Below are 7,911 nucleotides of genomic sequence, written 5' to 3'. Positions count from 1 at the left end.
TATGGATACAGAAGTGCTATATGGAAAAATATTCCCTTAAATGCACCAATCAAGTCATTAAACAATGTTAGAGTTAAAGAATTAATAACATTTTATGATTAGCATTTATTCTAAATATAGATGAGAAAATGGTGTAAAATGTGCCCAAAAAAGTGAAATAAAGTCAAACCAAGTCAAGAAAATAACCTTTTTCTACAGGAAGCATTTAAATTTTAAGGAAAAACTGTGTAACAACCCTCCTACAGTTCAAATCTACTATAAAAAGACATATTATAAAGAAAATCTGTGGCGTAACAACAACAAACAGTCGCATACAGTACAGTGACTTAGAGGATACCACCTAATCAGAGGCTTTAGAGAAAAGTTTTTTAGACTGCTTTTAAAAAGAGGTTAGCGTCGGGGGCACATCTGGCAGCCGATTCCAACAACTCAGACGGTAAAAGCAGATTCAGCAGCTCTCAGTTTAATCCTTAAAAAATAAACTAAAGGACCGGGCTGTTTATGGCTTTAAAGGCAAGCAGCGGGACACTAAAGTTCACCGTAAAGAGCAGCGGAAAACCGAGAAACCAGGGCGACTGTTTAGCCACTTCTTTAGCTGTCCAATTTACGGCAGGAAAGGTTAAGTTGTGGTTCAGAGGGAGTCAAACAGAAAGCCTGTTACTGTGCTCATTCTGGAGACAGATGCATTAACGCACTGTTGTCTAACGAGGGCAGGAATCAAGAGGAAATACACTAATTTAAGAATCTAAATGTTCCTGTTAGTGAGGTGGTTGTTCAGGTTTCTCTTGTTCACAGTTAATGTTTTACTCCTAAAGTTAAAATCAAGGTTTTATTTGCTCAAATCATCACATTTTTACCACAATTTATGCTCAGCGATCTCAGATTTGCCTGAAACTTTTAGAGCATAAAATGTGGATATTCATAAAGTTGTCTGTGAAATTTACCCTATCTGCTATGTTTTTGCTCATCAACCCACTTTCAGGACAGTTTTTCTCACATTGAAACTTGAAGCTGTGTTTGAACAACAACATCACAGTAACTATTAAGTTCAAAATGTCAAACCAGGTCAAGAAAATAACATTTTATAGACAGAAAATGCGTACAAAGATTAAATACTGCAAGAAATTAGTACCTATATGGATACAGGAGAAAAATGTAAGAAATATTCCTCTAAATGATCAGAGTTTGCAAGTTCAAAATGCGGATATTATGACAACAAATGTTAAAATTGTTAAATTAATAACATTTTATGAATGTAATCATGTCTGATTTGTCACAATTATTCTGAAATTGTGCAGAATTTTATAGCATAAAGTACAGACATTTACAAAGAATACTTTTAAAGATATATATATATATTTCTAAAAAAAAAGATGAGTCTGAAAATTAAATATATGCCCAAATTTTTACGAGAACCATTTTGAAACTCCAGCACACTGTTGTACTTGGATCAGACAATCTCCCAATAATTTTGTGTTTGTGGTACAATTATTACCTGAGCAATAACTTATGAATGAAATCTTTACATTTTTGCAACCAAGTATTTCATATTAAAACTATTCTGTATGTTTTGTTTGTATTATTGTAATATTTACTTGTATTATTGTGACACGTACAGTTCAGAAGATATCGCTGTCTACAGTTGATTTCTGCATTATCGATATTTTCATTATCGTGCTCACAGATGGGATTCTTTATTCTCATAATTCAACTCATTAGATCTTCTTGTCGAATGCAGATTCTGAATCAATCCAGTGATGACAAATAACAGTTAAAACTTACCTTTCTGTTTTCCTATCTCAAATGGAATGGCTTTTATTTTGAAATGTAGTAAAGCAAAACCAAAAAAACCTAAAAACAAAATCCCAGTAATGATGTAAAGACTAGTAAATTACAGCTTTACTTCAGGAATAGCTCTGAAGTCACACTCGTGCTAATAGCCACCAGCCGACTCCTGACATCCAACACTGGGCAGCTGTTGCTACTGGTGGAGCTGCAACTTTTTCTGCAGGATTTTCCACCAGTTCTGCATTTGTAGAGCAGCTGAAAGGAACAATCTCGACAAGAAGAGCTGTGATTCATCAGAAATTCATTCTAAAGAGGAGCAGAAGTCTACTTTCATCTCAGACACATTTAATTACAGTTGGTTTTTTTAAAAAACTGCCTACTATAGCTTTAACATCCAGACGGGGGATTAGGTCTCCACCAATGCATATTCTTTCAGCTACACAACCTTTTTTGCCTTTTTTTTTTTTTTTTGCTGCAGTTATACATCAAAATCCCAGCAGACGTCCAACCCAGTGACCCCAGAGGCATTAATGCATATCGGGTCCCTCCGAATCCGGGTCGTGAGTGCGTATACAGTTCAGGCAGCTCGAACCTCTCAGCACTCGAACCTCTCAGCACTCAGCGGCGGATCAGGTTGAGGTCGAGGCTTTTTCTCGTCTCTGTCGCCTCGCTGAAACGTACATCTGCGTTTGAATGCAAAGGAGCCGTAGCCGTCAGACATCTCACGAAAGACAGCGGAGAGGCAACGCGTCTGCACCAGAGGAGCAGGAATCAGGCCTGTTACGTAATGTTGTGCAATGCAGCTGCCGTTCAGAGACAAAGCCCATAAGGTCCCGTTTCTGCTTCACAGAAAGAGAAGAGGACATAAATATATAAATAAAACCAACGATGGCGCAGCAGTGACCCTGTTCGACTGTGGGTGAAGGATTCTGCTGAAGACCGAGATGCTGAACCTTCACCTGCAACTTCATTCTGTCGGCTTTCGCATGGTTTCCCCTCATCCAATGACGGGAGGACACTGCAGCTTGACCAACCATGAACGTAGTTTTGGGCTGTTTTTTTTAAAAAAAAGTAAACCGACAGATGCTTAATTTGGGGCAAAAAATGAAAACGACACCACCCCAGCTTCCCTTTTGTCCTCCAGTATATACGTGATCCTATACAGGCAGATACTTCCTGTTGATTTTAACGCAACCAGCACAAAGTTATGATGCAAAACCTTGATGGTCAGTTTCTACATGGTGAACAGTCTGCAGTCCAGAGAGGCGGAGTCAAACACATAAGAATTCAATACAATGCACAGAAAAGCTGCTATTTTCAAACAAAACCGTTGCAGGTAAAAGCTCACTTCCAGTAACGAGGGCAGAGACGGACTGAGCGACATGAAGCTAGTTTTGTGCTGCAGGATCTTGTTGGTTGCTTCAAGGTGGCCTCAACCTTTGTGCATGTTCCCAAGCAGAAGCCGCCACTTGAGACCCACTTTCAAGGCCAATTTTGGGGAGAAAATAAAGTAAATTTTGAAAAACTGCCATGTGGAGCTAAACGCTGATTGGTCAAACTTAAGGGTAATTTTTTCTCTGCTTTCTTAAAGTCTTCCACTACACATCACCGTCTTCAAAGTTAAAAAAAAACCTCCATTGTTCTGTGTCCTACATGCTCGTGCAACTTCCAACAACTTCTCTTTGTTGGACTGAGTTTCTGTAATGGAAAGCCTCTTAAACTTACAATACCCTGAAGATGGCCAGTGTTTATCTGATTCACACTGAACAACTGCAAAAACGAGAAGATTTGTCTGTTTTCGTGATTTTAAATCTGCGACAGTTCATCACAGAAACATGTTTAAATTGTCTAAGTCAGCGTTCAGCAGCTGTGCAAACAAAACTAGACACAAACTAGAAAAAACAACAGCGAGTGTTTGGTTGCGCCACCTTCAGCTGCTTTCCTAACAGCTTCAGCAGAAAGCGACTTTTGTTGGTTCTTAAAGACGCCTTCTACCCCTTCATCCAAGAGGCGTCCTCAGTTCTAAATGACTGGTCACAGGTTTGTATTCTTCCCCCTTAAACCACCATAATGGTCTGACGAGGAATGACTCGAGGTGTTAATGGTGGAGAAGACGACTGGGGAGGAAGCTGCACTACAAGGACCTGATTAGTGGTGTTGAGGACGGCCATCTTGAAATGGTCGTTTTAGATTAATGGCTTCCTTCTCTCCTCTCTCAGTCTTCCACACGAGTGTCCTTTATCCTTTAGATGCAGGTTTATTGCTCAGTCTTGTGGTGTTGTGCTTGTAGAGCAGTTCTTTATACCTCCCTGTGCATTGTTTTGCATAATAAACAACACTGCTCAGCTTGTTTTGGGGCAGTTCACCGTCAGCGTGAATCAGTTTTGGTCTAAAAATGTTTTGAAATCAAGATGTTATGTTTGGAGAAAATCCTTCCACCTGTACTTTTTGTATTCTCGATTAGATGTTATGCCTTTTTTCTGGATCTTTTTGCCCAGTTAAGGTCCAAGTGACATACCTTGGACTCGCTCCGGAGGTCGTATGGAGAAAGAACACCAGTCCTTTCAGTTGTCATACGATCAGTCTGTGCTCAGAGAACCCTTCACATGTCCTTCACTTCACTTGAGCACGAGCTTCCACCCTCCGGCAGACAATATAACGCGCTGAAGAGCTGACTCAATCATTTTAAAAACTCATTCGTTCCTTGTTCTATTAACCTGTTAAACAGTGAGGTCACAGGCTGAGCCATCGGAGCCGCATCGCAGAAGGACCCTCGTTTGTCTGGAGCTAAGCGTTGTTGTGCAACAGTGCTCCGGTTCATGCCATATGGTTAAGTTGGGCAGCGTTAATAAATAAAAGCAAATATGTGACCCATCTGCATGAAATCAGTCGCACTGGGCCTTGGACTGTTATGCGTAAACAAAAGCGGCATGTTGCTACCACGTGACGCAAATCACGGGACGGGATTGGCTGGCAGTGACACATTGCTCGCATCGCCGGCGCATAAGTGATTTCCACGGCTTCTTTCTGGTGTTACCGCTCACGCACGCTGACGGTAATTGACAGCAAAAATATTATTATGCTCTGTAATAATATAAGTTACCTACGTGTAGAAAACAACTAAATGGACAGATCTAAGTTATAAATCAATATTTTATAATGTAATTCGGGCTGCTTCTCGGATATAGCCTAAGGCACAATGTGCAGATGGGTCACATACATGGAATTTATAGGTTGTTTTATTTTCCTCTAAATTAGCCATTCTCAATACCCCACTAGTCTCCTCTTCAGAAGCACTTACATACAATAAACCTTCCAGTTTCTTCTACCTCGTCTATAGTCTGAAAGCTTTTACAGAGAAGTTTGTTCATACATGAGTCAAAGCCTGATTTATAGAACAATTAATTCCTAAAAACATGAAGAAAGTCATTTTTATTTGGCTGTTGACAGTATTTTCTGATTTATGGAATGATAAAAAAGAAAGACGATATATTCAATATTCCTACTATAAGAACGATTTGACTCTTTTGTGTGTTAACAAAATGAAAGAAAAAAATCTGAAGCCGGTGTTCAAACGTCTGTTCTGGAAATGAGCACAGGTTAGAGCATATCTGATGAGATAATGCCTCATTTACATATTTAGATACAGAATTTTAGAAAAGCTGTATAACAATAATCAATTGTTATAACTGAAGTACACAGCTGAGGAAGTTTCCTGATAATTTCTGTTTGTTAAAATTTTTACTTAATGCACCTTTAACGTCACCCTTTAACTACAATATGTAGTTTTATAATATAAAGTTGTGCCATATGTTGTTGAACTGCAATATGTTCTGTTCATTTTTACTAACAGCACTTGAATGCGCGTATATACTGTATGTTCATTAGTATATCCATCCATCCATCCATCCATCATCTATACACCGCTTAATCCTCATTAGGGTCATGGGGGGCTGGAGTCTATCCCAGCTGACTCAGGGTGAAGGCAGGTTCACCTGGACAGGTCACCAGTCTATCACAGGGCTACACTTAGAGACAGACAACCAAGCACACTCACATTCACACCAACAGACAATTTAGAATCACCAATTAACCTCAACATGTTTTTGGACTTGTGGGAGGAAACCGGAGAACCCGGAGAGAACCCACGCTACACGGGAAGAACATGCAAACAGAAGGATATCGGGACGTGAACTTGTGACCTTCTTGCTGCGAGACAACAGTGCTAACAGCTGAGCCACCTTGCAGGCCTCATTAGTCACCTATAAGCACACAATGAAGTCTCCTCCATCACATTGAAAAAAAAAATTATAATAGTGTTGTGGAATTTTACCTTTTTAAAAAATACATTTCTACCTGTATTTTAAAAAAAAAGATTAAAATGTTTTTTTTTTAAATTATATAAGTAGCACGTGAATGTATATAGCAAATGTATAACAACATAACATTTACATTTTTTACATACAAATTTATCATAATTTCCTAAATATTTCCTTTTAACTTCAATCTTAACAATGTAAATATATTTCTAAAATTACATACAGTTCGTAACAACACAAAATAAGTATTGTTTGTGGAATTTTATCCAGATTTGTTTGTTAAATGAGACTTTTTCTTTTAGAATTACAGAAGTTTTAATAACAAAAATGTTGATTGAATTTGTTTTCATCTTTGTATAATATCTATTTTATCATTATATAAATAATCTGTCTTATATCCCATAAAAATATCCCTTATAAAGCAATAAAACGCCAAAAATACAAACAATCTCACATAAAATAATGTTTTTAAAATATGAAAACTGGCTGTAATAACATGAGATGGTTGTTTTCCATTTTTTACTGTATGTTTTGGTTCCCCAGTTGCCTAAATATTATCTTTTTTATTTGACAGTAGTTTGTTTTGACAGTGCAGCCTGATTCTTTATTCCTGAGCTCATCAAACACCTCCTCAGTCTGTCAGCAGAAGCTTCATCAGGATTTCCTGTTTTTCCGCTGAGTTAATTATCCTGAGTTTGTCAGTGTTTCCTCAACACACACCGACTTTCAGGTCCTCATTTAGTGAAACCGCTTCACCAACTAAGAAGACATAATCATCACCTTTAGTGTTTTTGCCCTCATTGCACATAATATCCACACAGTAATGACTAGAAACAATAAATCCCAGTTTCACAGGTTAATTGAACATCACTGTCATTTCCCATATTCAGCACCTTCTGGCTCAAAAAGTAGTGAAATCTCTTCTTTTTTTTGCAGGAATTTTTAACTTTCTGGTGAGATAAACTCCTTTTCCATCCCCAAATAAGCTAAGTAGTTTTCTGTTTTTTTGGCTTACGTAGCTCCACACACACAGTCCACGTACATTACTGCTGAACCAAAACATGCTGTCAAAAAGATTCCTGCTTCTGGGCGACTGTTTTGTCCACCGAGCAACGCTGCACTCCTCTACGTTCCTCTACGTCATCTGTTTCACCGTCACCAGTCGGTTTTCTCTGTGTTTCCATCTATCAGGGAGGTTTAATGTCAGGAAGTTGTGTCTTTTGTTAGTCAGTGAATTAGATTTTCTTTTCTTTTTTTAAATCTTGCAAGCATATGTTTAATTAAGTGGTGGGAAAAGGTCCCTTAAATTACTTTTTAGGGTGTCAGTTTGCAGTGTCTTACAGATTGAATGCCAATGTTGCATCAAGATCTCGAATTTATGCAAAATCAGTTTGAAGAGCTGCAAACTTCCCCACTGTGGGATTAATAAAAGGGTTATCTCATCTTTAAGTGCATCCATCTACACATAGGTGAATCGCAAAGCTTCAGTTGGAAAAACATTTTGAGAAAATCAACTTATGCTACAGCTTTTCCTCCAAAATCGAAAATGTTATTACAATGTCATTACAAGTCTTAACTGTTTAAAATTATCCAGACAAGAAAGGTGGTTACTTGAAATCCTCAAAATAAAGAAAAATCCACTAAAAAAAGCCAATTTCATTAAGTTACATCAACTTGGATGTAGTTTTAAATCAACTAATGCAGAAATTTGATTAAAAATTACACAAAATACAAAGTTGATGCAACATTATGTCCACATAACCCATCAAAACAATGTTTTCAACTTTAAAAGGTCTATCTAAAT

The sequence above is a fragment of the Stegastes partitus genome, unplaced genomic scaffold (genome assembly GCF_000690725.1).
Source record: "Stegastes partitus isolate 25-593 unplaced genomic scaffold, Stegastes_partitus-1.0.2 Scaffold139, whole genome shotgun sequence".
NCBI lineage: Eukaryota > Metazoa > Chordata > Actinopteri > Pomacentridae > Stegastes > Stegastes partitus.
This window is presented reverse-complemented; position numbering follows the sequence as displayed.